At 31.9% G+C, this 21998-nt stretch overlaps 1 long non-coding RNA gene across 1 annotated transcript; it reads left to right on the forward strand.

Annotated features, from left to right (window-relative positions):
* Window positions 1-408: 408 nt before the first annotated feature.
* Window positions 409-7533, forward strand: LOC126886522 (uncharacterized). Its single transcript, XR_007698654.1, has 2 exons — window positions 409-1084; window positions 7208-7533. It is a non-coding gene; the product is annotated as an uncharacterized LOC126886522 (long non-coding RNA).
* The last annotated feature ends 14465 nt before the right edge of the window (window positions 7534-21998 follow it).

Consider the following 21998-nt stretch of genomic DNA (forward strand, 5'->3'; position numbering starts at 1 on the left):
GTTTGTATTAATCCGGTAGGTATTTTCCTCACCAACTAACTCAGGTAATAAAATAAAAATATAGATGTAATTTAAAAATGATTATTATGAAAGCATCCGAAATCCGAATAAAAGACATATAAATTATTATTTATTTAATATTTACTATAATAAGAGACACACGTTACAAAATCCATTAGTCATTTGATCAGACCGATAACTTATTAATAAATTTTCTAGATTTTTCTCAGCTTAACATCTTTATCTTTGATAGGTTTTGCAATATACAAACTTGCAAACTGCAATAATCAAAAAATTTCATTTTCTGGTTTGCATGACATTAAATCAAACACAAAACAATCTGATACGTCTTCTGGTTTTATATAATGTAAAACCAAAAGTATGTTTGAGCCACTTGCCTACTTCAGAATCATTTGTATATTCTGATGTTAAATCAAGAGACTGAATTTTTCTACACCAAGTTTGGTGTAGGTGAAATCTACAATCATGTACAGTTGAGGAGTCTTTACCCGTGCGTCATTAATAGGTCTGTTCCTTTGTTTTTTAGTGTTACACTTTTGAGTGTAAGTGTAAGAAATTCTATGGACATTTGAGTGTAAAATGACAGCGGATGTGACAGCGGCTCATGACAGCGGACAGTATTAAACGAAAATTATCGGTGTGCCAATCAAGCAAAGGAACAAGGAACTTCCGAATATGGCCTAACTGGGGGCACATAACATAACCTAATCCTAATATTTACATTTGTAAAGAATATCCTGTTTGTTTTTATTGTCGATTGTGCAGCGAAATTGTGATAGCAAATCAAATATAAAGTAGTTTATCGCCTACAGAACTGAATTAGTCCATAGCAGTTATCAGTTTTTCTTTCTTGGGAAGCTTATACATGTAACTTTTATTGTTGTAAATTGTGGGAGTAGGGCAGACAGGGAAAAGTCTTATTTTGTACTGTTCCCAAGGCTCCCCATGCAATACATTTAAATGAATTATCCAAACAAAGCCGGGGACAATGGATAAAAGCCACAAGAAGAACAGATATAAGGGAACTAAAATTAAAATATGAAAAGTAAACATTTTATAAGTGGTAAGTTTAATGTAATTCAATTAATAAGGATTTTAAATGTCTACAATAATAATAAAAATGTGATAATTCAAGCTTAATTATTAGGAAAGCCAGCCATGTTTCACTTCCATGAAGCAGAGAAGGGAGGTATATAATATACTGTCCCTTTTGTCTTCTCATTAATTTCTCTTTTGCTAATGAAACCTGTAGTGAGGGAGTGATATAATCGTGATGTTTTAGCAATTTTGTTGTTCATTTTTTTTGCATTTTTTGTCTATTATAGTTTATAAATATTCAAAATCATTCATATGTTCTACTAAATTTCCGTCTAGGTTTATATGGATTTCTCTCGGTGTCTTGGAAATAAGTAAGGTTTTAGTCTTTGCTAATTTTATTTTCATTCCTTTTTCTGCAAGTTCTCTCGTCTATAAATTTAGGTTGCTTTGTAAAGATTTCTCTGAACTTGGTATCAATGCAATGTCATCTGCAGATACACATTTACTCAGAGTTATACTTTTTAATCAATGGTAACCTAAATCTAATTTTCGGGACTCTACTGCATTTTTTTTATTGGTTCATTCATATATATAATATAATGAATAGCAGTGAGCTTAAAACTCCACCTTGCCTTACTCCTTGTGTATTAGCAAATTTGTTTGATTCACAGTTTAATGCTCGCACAATGTTCCAGTACATAAATTTTACTTGCATCAATTAGTTCTCCTCCAACATCGAACAGTTCAAGCCCTTTCCAAATGTGATGTCCGGGTACCTTGTCAAAGGCTTTTTCCATTGTCTTATAGTAAAGATATGATCTTGGACACTGTGCCCGGTCAGAAACCTTTTTGTGCATCGTCTAGTTGATGTTCCACTTTCTTTCTCAGTCTCATCTCCAGTGTTCATTCATAAATCTTAGCCAGTACACTTAGCATGAAGATACCTCGATAATTTGAACATTACTTTTTTACCTCCCTTCTTTACCAGAAGAGCCATTACTGCTGTTGCCCAATCTTCTGGGATGCGTTTCTGTTTCCAAATTGTTATCAGTAATTTGTGTAAGTAGTGTAATGCAGATTCCCCCATATATTTCAACAATTGTGTTTTGATATTATCTATTCCTGCCACTTTACCATTTTTCATTTTTGCAATGGCTTCCGTTAATTCTTCCATTGTTATTTCATTACTCAACTCTTTGGAATATTTACTCCATCTATTAACTATATCTTGTGGTTGGGTAAGTGTTTCTCCATTTTATTTTTTTTTATTTGCACGACAGTACTACCTGATTTACTTCTCATTTTTTCAGACCTTAATAGAACAATTTTTGGTTTGTCCTACTACTGTCTTGCTCCATCTTTTCTCCAAATCTCTCCCACTGTTCCAATTTAGCTTTTTTAACTTTTTCTTTCACAAGCTTCCTTGCTTATTAACTGTTATTTTCTAGATAAGCTCTCCATGGTACTTTCTTTTCTTTCACAGCTATTTTTATCTCTTCGCTCCACCAACTAGTCCTTTTTTTTTTAAATACTTTTATTCAATAAAAATATTAAAATACTCTTGTGATAGTGAAGAGACAGTTTATGTTTCCTTTCAATCCAGAGGCGATACAGCTCCGTGAAGTTAGCCCGAAAAAGTCGGGAAAAAAAATGCGATTGATGCCATTCGTTTGTCCATTGATTGTCCACGTTTGTCCACCATTTTATTTCGTTAGTCCACCCATCAATTCTTTTTTATAAACAAAAATTTTTTTTCGGGCTAACTTCACAAATCCACAAATTTTCGAAAATTTAAAAAAACTCTTGCTATATTGTTTGTCCATCGTTTGTCCATGTTTGTCCACCACATAATTTTTTTGTCCACCCTCTGAAACAACCCCCTGTTAATTGTAATTATTTTTTTATTTCTTAATTCGGGCTAACTTCACGTTCTCTTAAATGGGCATTTAAACGTTAATTCAGGTGCAGAATCACAACTAAGCGTTTGTCCACCCCTTTGCAGCATTTGTCCAACCCCTTAAAGTGCGAAACAACCCCCCTGTTAATTGTACTTATTTTTTTATTTCTTAATTCGGGCTAACTTCACGTCCGTTTAAACGTGTATTTTAAAGTTAAATCGGGTGAAGAATCACAACTACCCGTTTGTCCACCCCTTCGCAGCGTTTGTCCAACCCCTTAAAGTGCGAAACAACCCCCTCGTCAATTGTAATTATTTTTTTATTTCTTTATTCGGGCTAACTTCACGTTCTCTTAAATGGGCATTTAAACGTTAATTCGGGTGCAGAATCACAACTAAGCGTTTGTCGACCCCTTTGCAGCGTTTGTCCAACCCCTTAAAGTGCGAAACAACCCCCCTGTTAATTGTAATTATTTTTTTATTTCTTAATTCAGGCTAACTTCACGTCCGTTTAAACGTGTATTTTAAAGTTAAATCGGGTGAAGAATCACAACTACCCGTTTGTCCAGCCCCTTAAAGTGCGAAACAACCCACTCGTTAATTGTAATTATTTTTTTAATTCTTAATTCGGGCTAACTTCAAGTTCTCTTAAATAGGTATTTAAACGTTAATTCGGGTGCAGAATACAACTACCCGTTTGTCCACTCCTTCGCAGCGTTTGTCCAACCCCTTAAAGTGCGAAACAACCCCCTCGTCAATTGTAATTATTTTTTTATTTCTTTATTCGGGCTAACTTCACGTTCTCTTAAATGGGCATTTAAACGTTAATTCGGGTGCAGAATCACAACTAAGCGTTTGTCGACCCCTTTACAGCGTTTGTCCAACCCCTTAAAGTGCGAAACAACCCCCCTGTTAATTGTAATTATTTTTTTATTTCTTAATTCAGGCTAACTTCACGTCCGTTTAAACGTGTATTTTAAAGTTAATTCGGGTGAAGAATCACAACTACCCGTTTGTCCACCCCTTCGCAGCGTTTGTCCAGCCCCTTAAAGTGCGAAACAACCCCCCTGTTAATTGTAATTATTTTTTTATTTCTTAATTCGGGCTAGCTTCACGTTCCCTTAAATGGGCATTTAAACGTTAATTCGGGTGCAGAACCACAACTACCCGTTTGTCCACCCCTTCGCAGCGTTTGTCCAACCCCTTAAAGTGCGAAACAACCCCCCTGTTAGTTGTAATTATTTTTTTATTTCTTAATTCGGGCCAGCTTTTAAATGCCCATTTAAGGGAACGTGAAGTTAGCCCGAATTAAGAAATAAAAAAATAATTACAATTAACAGGGGGGTTGTTTCGCACTTTAAGGAGTTGGACAAACGCTGCGAAGGGGTGGACAAACGGGTAGTTGTGATTCTGCACCAGAATTAACGTTTAAATGCCCATTTAAGAGAACGCGAAGCTAGCCCGGAATAAGAAATAAAAAAATAATTACAATTAACAGGGGGGTTGTTTCGCACTTTAAGTGGTTGGACAAACGCTGCGAAAGGGTGGACAAACGGGCAGTTGTGATTCCGCACCCGAATTAACGTTTGAATGCCCATTTAAGAGAACGTGAAGTTAGCCCGAATAAAGAAATGAAAAAATAATTACAATTAACGAGGGGGTTGTTACGCACTTTAAGTGGTTGGACAAACGCTGCGAAAGGGTGGACAAACGGGCAGTTGTGATTCTGCACCCGAATTAGCGTTTAAATGCCCATTTAAGAGAACGTGAAGTTAACCCGAATAAAGAAATAAAAAAATAATTACAATTAACTAGGGGGTTGTTTCGCACTTTAAGGGGCTGGACAAACGCTGCGATGAAGTAGACAAACGGGTAGTTGTGATTCTTCACCCGAATTAACGTTTAAATGCCCATTTAAGGGAACGTGAACCTAGCCCGAATTAAGAAATAAAAAAATAATTACAATTAACGAGGGGGTTGTTTCGCACTTTAAGTGGTTGGACAAACGCTGCGAAAGGGTGGACAAACGGGCAGTTGTGATTCTGCACCCGAATTAGCGTTTAAATGCCCATTTAAGAGAACGTGAAGTTAACCCGAATAAAGAAATAAAAAAATAATTACAATTAACTAGGGGGTTGTTTCGCACTTTAAGGGGCTGGACAAACGCTGCGATGAAGTAGACAAACGGGTAGTTGTGATTCTTCACCCGAATTAACGTTTAAATGCCCATTTAAGGGAACGTGAACCTAGCCCGAATTAAGAAATAAAAAAATAATTACAATTAACGAGGGGGTTGTTTCGCACTTTAAGTGGTTGGACAAACGCTGCGAAAGGGTGGACAAACGGGCAGTTGTGATTCTGCACCCGAATTAGCGTTTAAATGCCCATTTAAGAGAACGTGAAGTTAACCCGAATAAAGAAATAAAAAAATAATTACAATTAACTAGGGGGTTGTTTCGCACTTTAAGGGGCTGGACAAACGCTGCGATGAAGTAGACAAACGGGTAGTTGTGATTCTTCACCCGAATTAACGTTTAAATGCCCATTTAAGGGAACGTGAACCTAGCCCGAATTAAGAAATAAAAAAATAATTACAATTAACGAGGGGGTTGTTTCGCACTTTAAGTGGTTGGACAAACGCTGCGAAAGGGTGGACAAACGGGCAGTTGTGATTCTGCACCCGAATTAGCGTTTAAATGCCCATTTAAGAGAACGTGAAGTTAACCCGAATAAAGAAATAAAAAAATAATTACAATTAACTAGGGGGTTGTTTCGCACTTTAAGGGGCTGGACAAACGCTGCGATGAAGTGGACAAACGGGTAGTTGTGATTCTTGACCCGAATTAACTTTAAAATACACGTTTAAATGGACGTGAAGTTAGCCGGAATTAAGAAATAAAAAAATAATTACAATTAACAGGGGGGTTGTTTCGCACTTTAAGGGGTTGGACAAACGCTGCAAAGGGGTGAACAAACGCTTAGTTGTGATTCTGCACCCGAATTAACGTTTAAATGCCCATTTAAGAGAACGTGAAGTTAGCCCGAATAAAGAAATAAAAAAATAATTACAATTGACGAGGGGGTTTTTTCGCACTTTAAGGGGTTGGACAAACGCTGCGAAGGAGTGGACAAACGGGTAGTTGTGATTCTGCACCCGAATTAACGTTTAAATACATATTTAAGAGAACTTGAAGTTAGCCCTTATTAAGAATTAAAAAAAATAATTACAATTAACGAGGGGGTTGTTTCGCACTTTAACGGGCAGGACAAACGCTGCAAAGGGGTGGACAAACGGGTAGTTGTGATTCTGCACCCGAATTAACGTTTAAATGGCCATTTAAGAGAACGTGAAGTTAGCCCGAATTAAGAAATAAAAAAATAATTACAATTAACAGGGGGTTGTTTCAGAGGGTGGACAAAAAAAATTATGTGGTGGACAAACATGGACAAACGATGGACAAACAATATAGCAAGAGTTTTTTTAAATTTTCGAAAATTTGTGGATTTGTGAAGTTAGCCCGAAAAAAAATTTTTGTTTATAAAAAAGAATTGATGGGTGGACTAACGAAATAAAATGGTGGACAATCAATGGACAAACGAATGGCATCAATCGCATTTTTTTTCCCGACTTTTTCGGGCTAAGTTCACGGACCTAGGCGATACACATTCTCCAGACAGTTGTTTCTGCCTTACGGCGTCCCCAGTGGAGCTGCCTGCACACCTCTGAATCAAAACGAAATCAAAATGTCTATTTAAGTGGAATTTCAAAAATAGTTATCTACTATTAGGATGCTTCAGCGATATCTCTTAAAGAAAAGAGAAAAGTCCCAGATACAAAATTCACTATTAAAATAGTAAATAATTATTTAAATCTGAAACTTTTCTTATTGGAACCCCTTTCTGGTACATCCTTAATCTCTTTTTGACTTTTACAATTTCGGACTTTGAATTATCTTTCTGATCTTTTTTCTAGATTAATGAAAGCAGAATGTAACTGTATACTGCAGAGTCCTTTTCCCTTTCTTTATTCATCATCTCTTGTCTTATAAATTGTAAAAGTCAGAGATTAAGGATGTTACCAGAAAGAAGTTCCAATAAGAAAAGTATCAGATATAAATAATTATTTACTATTTTTATTTTAATAGTGAATTTTATATCTGGGACTTTTCTTTATTCTTGTGATACTTTCCACATTTTTATGATTTTTTTATGGTACACAATGTAGAATTTTTATTTATGTCTTTGTTTTAGGAACAACCACCAGATATTTAAAAGGTATAAAAAGAAGAAACTGCTGGAATTTCAAAACAAATGTGTTTGACTAGTAAAGATTTGGATAAATAACAGGAGTTACTTTGGGCTATAGCTACGTGCAGATTTATTTCCTTGTGGCTTCCTATGTTAATTCTTATTAATTATACACTTAAATATGTTTTTAGTCTCAGGAAGATTTTATATTTGATTATTTTTGAATAAACATTATTATTATTATTACCTTAATTTCCATTAAATAAATTTACTGTAATCAATAAAGTAATCGTTTAATTGTTAATAAATTATCAAGTATGATTCCCAAATATTTTATTTGTTTGACACCTTCTATGGGCTGATTGTGAGATTATAGTTAAGGTACCAAAGGTATTATAAGGATAATAACACTTGAGGTCAATGGTGTATATACCGAGGGCCTTTGGCCTGAGGGATATAAGTTGACTGAAAGCGATATTATCGTTAATACCTGTGGTGCCTTCAACATTTAATGTCCGACTAAATTATTCTTTATAGGCAAAAAATTGAAGGAATTTTGAATTAATTAGTTTTCAAATAAGTACATTTACCAGCAATAGTTGTAACGTAATTGTGGTAACCATAGTTTTACTTGGGTTGTTATTTGTCAACTTGACAGTATTTAACTAGTTATTTAAATTTAATACCCTAGGGCGTAATTTTTCAAAATAATGCCCTAGAGCCTAGGGCATTATGCCATACTTAACTGACTTCGAAATCATGTCATTATTTATCAAACTGACTTCAAAATCATGTCATTATTTGTCAAATAATATACCAGTCGGACATTAATATTATTACAGTAGAACCTCGATTATCTGTCAGGGCACCGGACCAAGGGTATGACGGATAATCGAAAAGACGGTTAACAGAACATTAAAAAAAATAAAAATTCATAGTACAACTCTCAAATTTCATTTGTATGGTTTGTTTGACAATATAAGAGGGATTTATGTTCATACAATCGAATCAATTTAAAATATTCTGAAATTTGTGTTTTACTGCTGCTTCATATTTTGCGACGGCTGAATTTCTTAATCGGCATAAGGCATAAGATCATGCAATCTACTTTATTGGCTTCTTCTTGTTGAGAATACCACTCGATGAATTATTGCATATGCGATGCAGCTTCTCTAGATTATTTACGCAAATCTTTGTCAGTTACAATAGGTTCATCAATATAGCTACAGTCAAGCTTCCTTGTGTCCAAGCATCAATATAGCTACTGTGTCAGCTTCCGAATAGGTTTGGTCCGCCTTTGTTGCCATTTCAATGAGTTCTTTATCTGTCAGCAATGGATAGCCGTTTGTGTCCTCATCACAAATCAAATTACCTTTTTTTTTATTTTTTTGCATTTAAATGATTGCTAATGTATAACTCAATACAACTTCTGTATGTACCCTGACGGTTAACAGAGGTGACGGTTAATGGAGAGACGGATAATCGAGGTTCCACTGTACATGATTTCGAAGTCAGTTATATTATAATGCCCTAGGGCGTTATTTTTCAATATTTATTTTGAAAAATAATGCCCTAGCTAGGGTATTAAATTCAAATAACTAGTTAAATACTGTCGAGTTGACACAATTACGTTACAACTGTTGCTGGTAAATGTACTTATTTAAAAACTAATTAATTCAAAATTCCTTAAATTTTTTTGCCTATAAAGAATAATTTAGTCAGACATTAAATGTTGAAGGCACCACGGGTATTAAAGATAATATCGCTTTCAGTGAATGTTTATCCCTTTAGACCCTTTTAACCCTTAAGATTGCTATCTAAAAAAAATACCAAGAAACTTTACAGAATCAACGATACTGATCTGACTGTAATTAACACATTCACAGACACACTTTAGATGTAGACACATCTTATGGAGTAAGTGGCTTCATATGCAGTTGTGTCTGTGAATGTGTTAAGAGGTAAAGATTGACGAGCTCCTGTATAGGATAATGCTACTGTTTTATGTTAAAAAAAGGTAAATTAGAATCGGACCAGGTTTTTATCGTGAGTAGATCAGAAGGTATAGTAGCAATATTTGAGTTGCTCCAAGTAATACTGGTATCATCAGCAAAAAGAAAATTTTTTCCATCAATTTTTAAACTAGGGATGTCATTAATAACGTAAGGAAAAGTAGACGACCTGATACTGAACCTTGTGGTTTGTAGAGGACCCCACATACAATATTTTGGAGACTAGAGTCTGTATTATTTGCTCTAACCAGTTGTTTCCAACTATCCAAGTAAGATTGAAACCAATTCAAAGAAATTCTTCGAATTCCATAGAAATTTAGTTATTTTTATCAAAATTTCATGATTTACACAATCAAAAGCTTTGGCATAGTCACAAAAAACAGTGGCAGTGTGAAGATTATTGCTCAGTGCTTGATAAACCTCATGTCCCAGCAAACAGACCGACGTGTTAATTACGTGAATTTCTGGTACATTTGTCACCAATATACGTAAATTGCTTACGTGAATTTCACGTGAAAATTTGGTTGGAATGTCACATTGAAAATACGTCTTTAAATTACGTGAATAACTCGTCTTCAATAGACGTGTTATTCACCTTAAATACCAATAAAATGTTTCGGGAAATTCACGTTGCAAATACGTGTTGATTAGCATATCTTTTAGGGAATGTATATATTAGTATTCACGTGAAAGATACGTCCTCGGTTCACGTAAATAATTCGACCTTAATTAACTTACTAATCATGTAATTATTATCCTCATATGACATAAATAAAACAAGCCTATAAAGTATTATCAATGTATTTATTTAGTAGAATTTAGAGACTTTAAAACATTTGTCTTGTATAATTATTATACAAGATAATGAACCAAAAATGCTACCGACCAAAAGACGCATTAAAAAATTTGCCAACACAAAACACAACACAGGTCACTTTTTATTTTGACGACACTTTCTTGTTTTTTCACGACACTTCAACCCTCGAGCAGTGAGGTAAACGTTAATACGAAAGGCATTATTATAAATAAACCCGCCTAAAATAAAACGAGGGAAATAAAGCTCTTCACGTTTCACTTTCACTTTTTGTTGTGAGAAATGTGAGAAGCTGATATTGATATTAGAGGTTATGCTCATCGATTATAAAAATCGATTATTTTTAAATTACAGTTAAACTATTCTACTTACTTTAAATTAGTTTTACATATTTTCTTTTTGTTTTTAAATTTCTTCTGCTATTACCTAATTGGTCTTACTAAAAATCTATTTCAATACCAGAATAATATAAAAAAATAATCCTATCGAATTATCCTATTATTCGATAAATCGATTAATTTAGTTTTCGAACCAACTATGTTAATCACGTATCGTGGTCACGTGATAGTATTTAAAGGAGGAGAAAGGCTTGGTAGTACGTCACCACCGCGCGCGATTTGAAAATTAGACTCGACATCATTTTAGCTGTGATATTTTTAAAGAAAAAAAAAATAGCAAAAATAGCTTCAAATCAAGGTTGGATTGAAATAGTTATGCTAAATGATTTTAAAAGCGAAATCATAAACTTTTTGTTTAAATATTGGTATTATTTACATTACTTTACGTGGAATACATCTAATTTTTCGACGTCCATAAAATACAGGGAGTAAAATTCAAGCGATACGTATTTAACCAACACCGTTGTAAAATTTTGTTTTCAAAAATATTTCTCAAAATTTAACCAAAGGAAGTTATTTCTGTTTCGTGATTATTACGTGAAATAAACGTACCTTTGCGATGTAACCGACATTCACACCTATGATAAAAAACATGTACAATATTCGTCATTATGATTTTATATTATTCTAATGTCAAACATGTATAAAGGAAGCAAAAATATATTGGTGAATGATTTGGCACTGAAATACGTTTTTTTCCCGTCATAAATCTCCGAGTTACGTATTCGTTGAAATTTGCCGTAAATTTAACGTAATTATCACGTAACTGGGCTCAAACCTGTTTGCTGGGGTAGTACAGAAAACATGGCATCAGCAGTACATTTATTATTTAAAAAGCCGAACTTTTGTAATAAAATGTTGTTTTCAACAAGAAAGGACATAAGTCATGCTTTTATGAGTCTCTCAATAATTTTGGAGTACCGGTAGTAATGCAATAGGTATATACTTGCAGGAATTAGATTTTTCACCACCCTTATGAAGAGGAATAATGATAGCTGTCTTTAGGTACTCTGGAAATTTACCTTTCTCAAAAGAATCATTAATTGGCGAGATGAGGACACAAGGATCTACAGATCGAGCGAGTCTCGTAAATTGCACAGCTTCGAGCCACGCTTCACGCAACCATATTTGCGTACTTGTGTTTTGGGTTGTGTGGTCGTGCTCTGGTCGATTGGAGTTATAATTTACCAAATTTAAATATAGTCGTTTCTACTGATTCATAATATGTATATTATAATATAATATATTGAAGTTTTTAAATATTGCTAATATTATTAAAGTTTTTAACATTGTATTTTAATATACTTTGTTTTATTAATAATAATATTACCTAAGTATTGCACCTTGTTCAAAAAAAGTTCAAGATAAATACCGCGGTTTTTTCATATGAAAATGCAAAGAAAAAATATACAATTTGCAGAGTATGTAAATGCTTGTTTTTTGATAAAACAATACAAATTGTATGTAGGTAGGTAGAGTAGCAAAGCATTGAGTAGTTATAGCAAAAGTAGCTACGCCATCTGAGAGACAATAAGGATGAAATTAGTTTTATATTTTCTTTTCTCATGGAGCATGCATGATGGAGAGTTTTTTAAAATATGTAACAAAGCATGTTGTTTTGTTATCTATGTTGCAAATATGTTGTTTTTTTTTTCAAATTACAAAATATGTTGTTTTCAATACAAGTACCTAATTGTTGTTATTATTTAATGAGCATTTAGAATTTTGACTAACGCTCGATTTCATAATAAAGTTAAAGTGTGTGTTACCTTAAAAAAAGCAATTGTTACAGTTAAAGAAAACTTTAAATTTAAAGTCCACTTTAACTTTATTAATATAAAATCGAGCGTAAGAAATTTTATAAACTTTGGAAAATAGCATTTCAAAAAAAGTACTGTAAGTATGCTGTATTTTTAATTTTTTCTCAAAAAATAAAACAAAACTCATTTTAAAACATATATTAAATTATAAACACAACACTAAATAAATAATTTTTCTCAACAGTTAAAAACCACACTTAAAAGTTTTAGAAATTCACATCCCAGAATCAAGTTACTCAAATTTTCAAACACCTCACCTGACACAGTGTCTCAAGTACGATTGCACGAAGCTGTTGATGTTATATTTTTACTCACATTAACAAAGTATTCATTTAGATTTCCAGGGTCTGAAAGGAAAAATGTTTAAGCTGGGTGAATTTTATTTCGAAGATCGTTTATTATGGACTAAGTTTCTTTTGCAACACTTTTAGAGCTTCTCAGACAATTTTGATAGTACGATTTTTTAGCTGATTTTATAAGTTTTAAATAGGTTTTCCTATACTTGCTGATATATTCAGTGACAGAGCCATTGGAAAGTAAATTTCTTGATGTAGAGTAGTGAACGCATATTCATGGCTGATATGCGGATACCGGATACCTTTAGTAGTCCAGGGCCCAGGATTTGCGATGTTTTGGCTTAATTGTAATTAAAGGAAATGCTTTGTTGAACATAAGGACATGAAAGCATATTAAAAAAATCACTGAAAAGTGATAATTTTAAAATTACAGGAAAGTGCCACTCGGAGGTTAAGCAAAATTAAATTAAAACTTGTAGCTACTTTAGTTTTTTCAATTTATAAATCTAGTTTAAATTAAACTAAAAAGAAATATATCTTTTTTGTAAACAAACAAACAAACACATTTAACGGCTAAACAGCTGGCGCCGGTTGGATGATACTGCGCAGGACGAGTGTAATATCCACCACCGTCTCGGAGGTAGGTGTAGAAAAGTGTTACACTTTTTTTCCTACAGCATTTCAAAGAAACGAGTTGTACGCGTTCTACGACAGAAGTTGAGTGTATCGTGAAAAAAAGTGTAAACACTAGAAAAACAAAGAAACAAGAAAGTGTAACACTTTTACACTTTTCTTACACTTTTCAAGAACTAGTGTTACACTTAAAACAAAGGAACAGACCTAATAATACCTGGCGAAATAAAAAACATACTTGATAAGTCAAATTTTAACCCGTAATAGGAGCAGTAGCTACTTACTGTCACTTGCGGTTGCGTTTAGTAAATTTCAATTTCCGACTTATCATCGACTTTTTCGTATGCTTTAAATGATGACGCACGGATAAAGACTCGTGGACTCAACTGTATTTCAGTGTTCGGACACATTTGAATGATTGCATTATGTATATAAAGCCTTTTCAAAATCTACAAAAACTTTACTAGGAATAAACTCAATTTCGAGAGTTTTAAAAATTTCTGATTTTAACAAATAAAAAAGATTGTTGTAAGTTTCTGTTTTTTTTGTTTAACAATAAACAGTAGGTATAATAAAGAAATATAACGCTCATTAATTAGCCCATGAATAGTGAATACATAATTACAAATAATATGTGGTACAGTAATGAATACATAATATACGAGAGGGACAAAATTATGGAATAAATTAATTTTCTCTAAAATGGACGATTTTGGAGAAAAATCCCGAAACAGGTCGATTTTTATTTTTAAATTACAATTTTTTGGCCAATATTTCATACTAGTGACGTCATCTATCTGGGCGTGATAACGTAATCAATGATTTTTTTAAACGGGGATTGGGGTTGTGTGGTAGCTTATTTGAAAGGGTGTTAAATTCTCTATTCAGTAATATTAACATTAACATAATTATTTATACAGGGGACCAAACAAATTATTTTTGGATTAAATTAATTGACGAAAAAGGAAGAATGTATTTAATTTATTTAACTTAAAATACATTCTATTGCTGCCAAAATAGAAACAAAAATTATTTCGTAAATAAACATTGCTTTTCGCTTACATTAAATGTTCAAACTGCCAAGAGACAGGAGGGGAGGCTGTTTGAGATTTAATTTAAGTGAAAAGAAATGTTTATTTGTAAAATATACATTTTTTTTACTTTGTGACAGCAGTACAATGTATTTTGAGTTAAATAAACTACATACATTCTTCTTTTTGCGTCAATTAATTTAATTCAAAAATTATTTTTTGTATTAGTATAAATATTGATTTTAATGTTTATATTACTGAATAGAAAATTAAACATCCTTTCAAATGAGCTGCTAAACGTCCCCTATTCGCATTTAAAAAAATCATCGATTAGGTAACTACGTCATCACGCGCAGATGGATGACGTCACTATTATGAAATATAGATATGCCAAAAAATTGTAATTTAAAAATAAAAATCGACCTGTTTCGGGATTATTTTCCAAAATTGTCCATTTTAGAGAAAATGAATATATTCCACAATTTTGCCCCTCTCTGTATAAAATTCAATGTGGCTAAAAGTCTTATATTTGTTTCACAACTAAATACAGTTATCTTAGTTTTGACACAGTTTATAAAGAGAAAATTTTCCCCCTTGGTTGTTTTTTGAGCACAGCTCTTCACAAGTTCTTGAACCCACATAACAATGATGTTCGTATCATGTTCTAAGCATATACTACCAACATTCGTCAGAGTATATTCTTTTTAGTATATGCGTAGTACAAGCATAGCATGTACCTTAAAAAACATTCTAAATTTCATGTTCTTTGCACATACTTTAAAGTATATTCTCGTACCGAATATACTGAGTACATTCGTGTACGTAGTAACTCGGAATATTCGTAAAAGTTTATGCTTAGAATGTACCTTTACCGAATATTCTTAGCACATACTTATAAGTACATTCTTAACACATACTTATAAGTAGATACTATTCTCAGAATATACTTTTACCGAATATTCTTAGCACATACTTAAAGTACATTCTTAACACATACTTATAAGTAGATACTTTTAAAATATCTTAAAAATAATATATATGTATGTATAGGAAGAATAATGTTAGCCTATAGATTATCAACTTCGTTAAGAATAATTAATGAAATTTAAAAATTTATGTATGTAGGTACTATTAATTAAACTACCGAATTCATTATTTAAAATTGTTTTAATTGTATGGTAAAAATGTTTAAGAATTAATTGTATTAACGAAAAAGGAGAAATTGTCGTTTCGCTTTCATAACTGAAATGCATTTACTATTTTGATTAAGTTTATTGAGTATTCTTATTAAGAATTTTATTTTTACATGGAATTGACATTCAGGTAAGCTGTGTGGCTGAGCCAAAACCCCCAAACAAAGCGGAAACGACCGCTGCATACCTGCATAGGGGTTAGCGGGTAGGGGGTTGGGAACAAAAGAAAAATACAAAATAGGAAAATAGTTACTGAATAGGCATTTGGCATTTGTGTCTACACTTAACACTAACAATGTCTATGCTGTGTTGTGAGGAAGACCAAGTATTTCAACCAGGAATAGGAACATGCATAATTAAACGTTTTATTTTGTTTGCGGTCAACTTACAAATAAAAAATTCATTTTGGTACTTCAATATTACTTAAATAGTAAGTATATGTATATAGGTACATATAAGCAACATATAAATTTTAGTTATTTACATACATATGTTACATAATATTTATTTGGGTACGATAGGTATATGAATATGAATATATAAATTTATATATTCAGCATTTTTATTTTTATATGCACATAATAACTAAATATATATATACCTACTTACCTATATAATATTGATATAACTAACTAAAATTTATATAATATTTTATATTTACTTTTTAAGTAATATTGTAGAATGTACTAACTACATTCTCACATGTAATATGTAAATTTAGTAGAAAGTAGAACCTAGGATGAGATTCGGTGATGCTGAAAACATGCTTCTGTGCAATATAGCACTTCCTTGTAATATTCTTCCCATATACTAAAAAGTACATTCTTCCTATATACTAAAAGATGTGAGGTAGTACATTCTAAGTATATAAATAGAAGGTTTATAGCACCTTCTTAGAATATCCTAAAAAGTATATTCTTGGTATATACTGAGAAGAAGTGCGGTAGTACATTCTAAGTATATACATAGAACGTTTAAGTACTGTAATGTAGTATATACTCAGTATGTGCTCTGCACATTCGCAATGGTAATTACGCATATTCTTAGTATATACTTTTTCTGGAAAGTATGTTCTATGAATATACTAAGAACATGAAATTGTTATGTGGGAACCTCATCAATATTGGAAGGAAGTCGACCAGGCATCATTTTTCGTCGATAATTAAGTATATATATTTTTTCTTATGTAACTGACATCAATCGTAGTAATTGTTTCAGGCAAATTAGCTGCAAGCTCTTGGCGAATAATTTTTGCTGGTTTTTCAGTATATTCTCTTCGGATTTACGTTTATAAGAGTGAGAAACAATTTTTCGATCTATCTTCTGACGATCTGGTTCATGATTAGGTTATAGGCTACTTCTAGTCATTGTAAAATTTGCCCCAATAGTAAACAATTTCGCAGTACAAGTTGTTTTGTTTCCTCCAGAAAATTTCTTCACTTTTAAAACTTTCACATTATAAAAAATAAAATTTTCAAATACCAGTTTACCGCGATTACTTTCTATTAAACATGCCATTTTTGTCAAAATTCCAATTATGACTAAAAATAAAATACTATAATTAATAATTAATTATTATAGGTACCTACTATAATTTTATAGTAGATAAATAATTCCCTTGAATGTCTTTTAGTAAAATCTACCTGAAACAACCATTTCAGTTATGGTGAGGAAAATACCTGTAGGATTATGACATACCCTTCCAAACGCAGGTAAAAAAATATTTTGGTGAGGAAATTACACCCGCCGCTTTACAGATGAGCTTAATTGGTTTTTCGCTGAGATCTTCCACGGCTGCTCTTTTTATTGGATTGCTTACGGCTTTTCTATTGTAAACTTCGACAGACAACTTCTAGTGGTTATGATCTAATATTTTTTTAAATACAATTACAACCTTTGCAGGTTTTTTAAATACATTAGTACATATTTAGTACAATATAAACAAACAAAAAAATTAAGGTAAAAATACCTATTCATGGAATCGTTAAGAAGAGATGAGAATCGGAATTGGAATTACCCAGAAAAGCTGGCTATTAGATTGTCGGAACAAGTTTCTTTTCTAAAAATAAATATGTCATACTGTGAAATATTTATGTTACCATATTTTATGTACATTTTAGTACCTATTCAAATTATGATTTGGCAACATTGTCTCATTATACAGAGATTAAGTAGACAAAATATCAGCCTAAATGTTTAACAAACCGGAGGCATTTCGATTGTACCTGGGAGGCATTTCATGTATGAAAATATTTACCTGAAAAAGTGGGAGGCATTTCGATAACGCCGATTTCGATAACGCCGATTTCGATAACGCCGTCTGTTTCTGCCGACGAAAACAATTATTTCTGAGAACTTTTTACTAATTATAATTTTCGTGGACCCACAAACAGAAATGATGTTTTTTGCCGACACTCCTCAAAAAATAAATTTTTTCGCTAACACTTTATTAGGAATGATAATTTTCACAATCATATAATCGAAAATAATATTTTTCGAGGCGTTCATTGAAAGTTCTACTCTTAACGGCATTTTTAGTTATACTTTTCGTAGGCGGCGGCGATATATCTGACTAGACGACTAGACTTTCCTTTCCTAATAGAGACTCTAACTCGTTATTGTATCTGCGCCCCCATTCGTTTGTCACGCTGCCTCTGCAAGGGCCGTATATCATTCGAAGGATTTTACGTTCCCACACCGGCAATTTATTTACTTCTCTTTTTGTTAGCTATCCACAAGGAAGAATTTCCTGTAGCTGGCTGTATACCATTAATTACAAGTTTTAATGAAAAATTCGTCTTGTTAAAAGGTATATTAATTTAAAAAGCCCCCAAAAGGACAAATATAAAAACAAAACGTTTTCGCTCTGTAACAAAAGCATCATCAGTGTTACAAGAACATGGTGAGCCACCCAAAAATACTAAGGTTAAAACCTTTTAAAAATAGACTAAATCTCTTAAAAAAGTGTATACATAATTAAATCCAAAGGATGGATATAATTCCTATGGATATGGCCTTAGGGCAACATACGACTCGCACACGTGGTACGTGGGTTGCTAGGTAGTAATTAATTAGGTCATTATGTTAAAAGAGGTGACAGACAACTAGGTCAGTTGGTTTGGACAACAATCCATCCTTTGGATTTAATTATGTTTAAAATCCAAAGGATGGATATAATTCCTATGAATATGGCCTTATGGACGAACAAGGAATCAAATAGACTACATCCTAATAAGATCACGATGGAAGTCGTCGTCCATCAAATGTAAAACATATCCTGGCGCAGACTGTGGCAGGATATCTGGACTGATGCGTACAGGACTTATATTATCATTCCAAAATAAAAGCAACTCATATTCATTTAATTTTTAAATATCTTAAAACAAACATTGCCTGTTGTTGTAAATAACTAGGTGACACAAATTTCCCAATATAATGCACTTGTTTCAAGATCACCTTAGTCAGCTATTTTGATATAATTATTTCATTAGGTCGAATCGTGTCAACAATCATAATAAACAATTGGGATTGATTATAGATACGTAACAAGTAAAGAAAGATATCATTCATTATTCAGCATTCATTATTTAACCATCAAGGTAGTTATAATATAGACTTTTGTCCACCAACTTGTAACTGATAATAATTAGTAGTGTTCAATAAATAAGGTATGAACAAATAGTGTATTCCTAACAACCAACCCTCTTCTCAGAGTAACTACCCCATTACGAAACGTATTCTATTATATGGCGATCCTGGAGAGACGAACTGGACTTCTGAGGTAGGGATCAGGAAAGATGGCGAGCTTCTATAATTGGAAGAGAAGGAAAAAATTGGTAGATGGAGTATGAGATGGATTTGGAGAGACCTAGCCGCAGGGTAGAAATGGTAGATGTCGGCAGGAATGAAGTTCGGAGTCTTGGGACCACGCCCAGCTTCAAGAGGACTTGGAAAGCAAATAGACAGTAGTGGACAATGACAATGGTGAATGTGAGTAACTCTTAACTATTTTTTTTAAATTGCATACAGTCTCACAGACACGTACAAATTTTCTTTTAGTAGATATAATGCATAATATATAATTATTATGGAAGTATTAGGGTAATTATTTTTTAATACAATTAGTAAATTAGGTCTAGTTTTCGTAATATTCGTTTCAAGAAACATTTACTTGACAAGTTACTTGATATTTTAACTACATAAGTGATGTTATATTTTATTTTTTGAAAATAGATGAACTTTGATTTAAATACCTAGATAGAACTTTTAAAAGTGTTTACGATTTTTATTTACATAATAACTATTTGCGAGTACATATATACATAAATCTATTTTTAACTTGAACGGATCAAAATGCTATATCAGGCTTTTATTTGGCATAAAGTATATTACATTGTGGTTACCTGACCCTGAAACTACGAGTCAGAAATACATACATGAGGAATTTGCTGAATAGAGTTTTACGCATTACATAAGACATAAAAATTACTGAAATTATACACTAGGAAAGGTGAATTAGAAATATTTTTAATGGAATTACGATAATGAAGATTGAGAGAATTTTTTTTACAAAGGACAAGACAAAGAGAAGAATCCTAAAAAGGAAAATAAAAAAACATGAAGATGACAAAGAAAATAAAATTATTTATGTACAAGGATATACAAGAATTTTTATACAATGATTTTAAGAAGAAAAGAAAGTAATGATGTAAGAAGAAAATAAAGACATACAAGTTATAATGACGTAAGGAAGATATATATGACAAGGAAACCCCATTGGAGGAAAAAGACAAAAGAATATGGACAATTAAGCCTTAAAAATTATCATAATGAAGGACAAGTTTTAAGGATAATTTAAAGAAGATTTGACTACAAAAGATTAATAAACCGAATAATTAAAAAGAATTTTATACAGTAAAAAGTACTATTTAAGAAGAATACGTTTTATTGCTTCAAGTACATGTAGATATTTAGTATAATATTAAGTTACTTTAATTTTTTTTAAGGTCAACTAACTTTAAATTCTTATAATATAAATATATTTTGATTGAAAACATAAGACAAGTCGTGTAAGACTGTATCTCAATTAGAGAAATAGACTATTTTTTATGACGTAAAAGTGACTATTCGTGCGAAGAAACTGAACTTATATTTAATTAGTATCAAAAAAAAAGATAAACTATTTTTAGCTATTGTAAGTTTTTCTCGTTCGTAATTTTTATGTAAATATTTTGTGGGTACCCGGGCCCAGAAACAGATTTAGAATTAGGATTTAAATTTTTCCTTATGGTCAGGAGATTTTAATCGATTTTTTTTTAACAGAATATAGTCTATTTTTATTAACACTTTCTTTCGGATTTTTTTTCTCATAATTGAATGCTTGAAGTTTTTTGATACCGATAAAGATCGTTTGATACGATTAAGATCGTTTATTTAAATTTTTTTTTTTAATATCGGTCGAATTCTAATATAAATATGATTTTTAAATGTTTTATGATGATTAATTAATGAGATAACTGATTTTTTTAATATATTAAAAGCATAATTAATATCAGACAATCTAGACAAAACCAAAAAAAAAACACACTCTTGTCAAGAAAACTGGTACAAAATGAAGATCAGAAGATTTTAGCATACCCAATTTTTGTTTTGAAGTAATCCTATTCTCAACTAAGGGTGAGCAGTAGGTTCAAATAGGAATTTAGGGATGCGAGACGTAGAAGAAGATTTTTAAGCGCACAACTATCCATTTTGTCTTTTTGGAACTAACCTTCTCACGACTAAGGACGTGCAAAAGGACCGGAAGCAAATTCAAGGGTATAACGTTTCGAAAAACTACCCATCAAGTAGGTAGGGGTTAGAAAATGAAGAATTATGAAATAATACGAATATAGGAAGGAATATACATGATATATAAAGTAAGTGATAAAGAAATCATGAAGAAATATGAAGAAGAAGATTTTTGTTTATTATTACACGACGAAGAAAGTACTAAGTATAAAGAAAATGAAAATATGTATTAGTAAAGTACCAGACAAGAAGAAGAGGAAGAAAACGGAGAAATTTTTTAAATTGAAGAGTATGTAAAAGGTCAGAAAATCAAATAATTATTTTAAAAGTGAAAGAAGTATAATTAAAAAGTAAGTTCAAATGTAAGAATTAAAGTTATAATTTTATTTTAAGTAGGGAAAAGGTAAAATATACATTACAATTTCTGAGTGTAGAATTTCGCGAGATATAAGGAAGTAATAAGTAAGAATAGACGATGTTTGAGGACTAATTTTTTTTATAGGGCAATAAGTTGTATATTTGTATATATTATATTTGTATTTTATATTTGTATATATTTGGATAAATCTTTAACACAGTAATGAGTTGGTGACGTTGTTTAGAAAAATTTTCTTCTTTGTCGCAAAGGCAGAGAAAATAAGGTACATCTCTCAGAAAATTTTTCTTGTAAGGGTAGGGGATGTACAGGACTTATATTATCATTCCAAAATAAAAGCAACTCATATTCATTTAATTTTTAAATATCTTAAAACAAACATTGCCTGTTGTTGTAAATAACTAGGTGACACAAATTTCCCAATATAATGC

This window comes from Diabrotica virgifera, chromosome 6, assembly GCF_917563875.1.
Source record: "Diabrotica virgifera virgifera chromosome 6, PGI_DIABVI_V3a".
NCBI classification, from domain to species: domain Eukaryota; kingdom Metazoa; phylum Arthropoda; class Insecta; order Coleoptera; family Chrysomelidae; genus Diabrotica; species Diabrotica virgifera.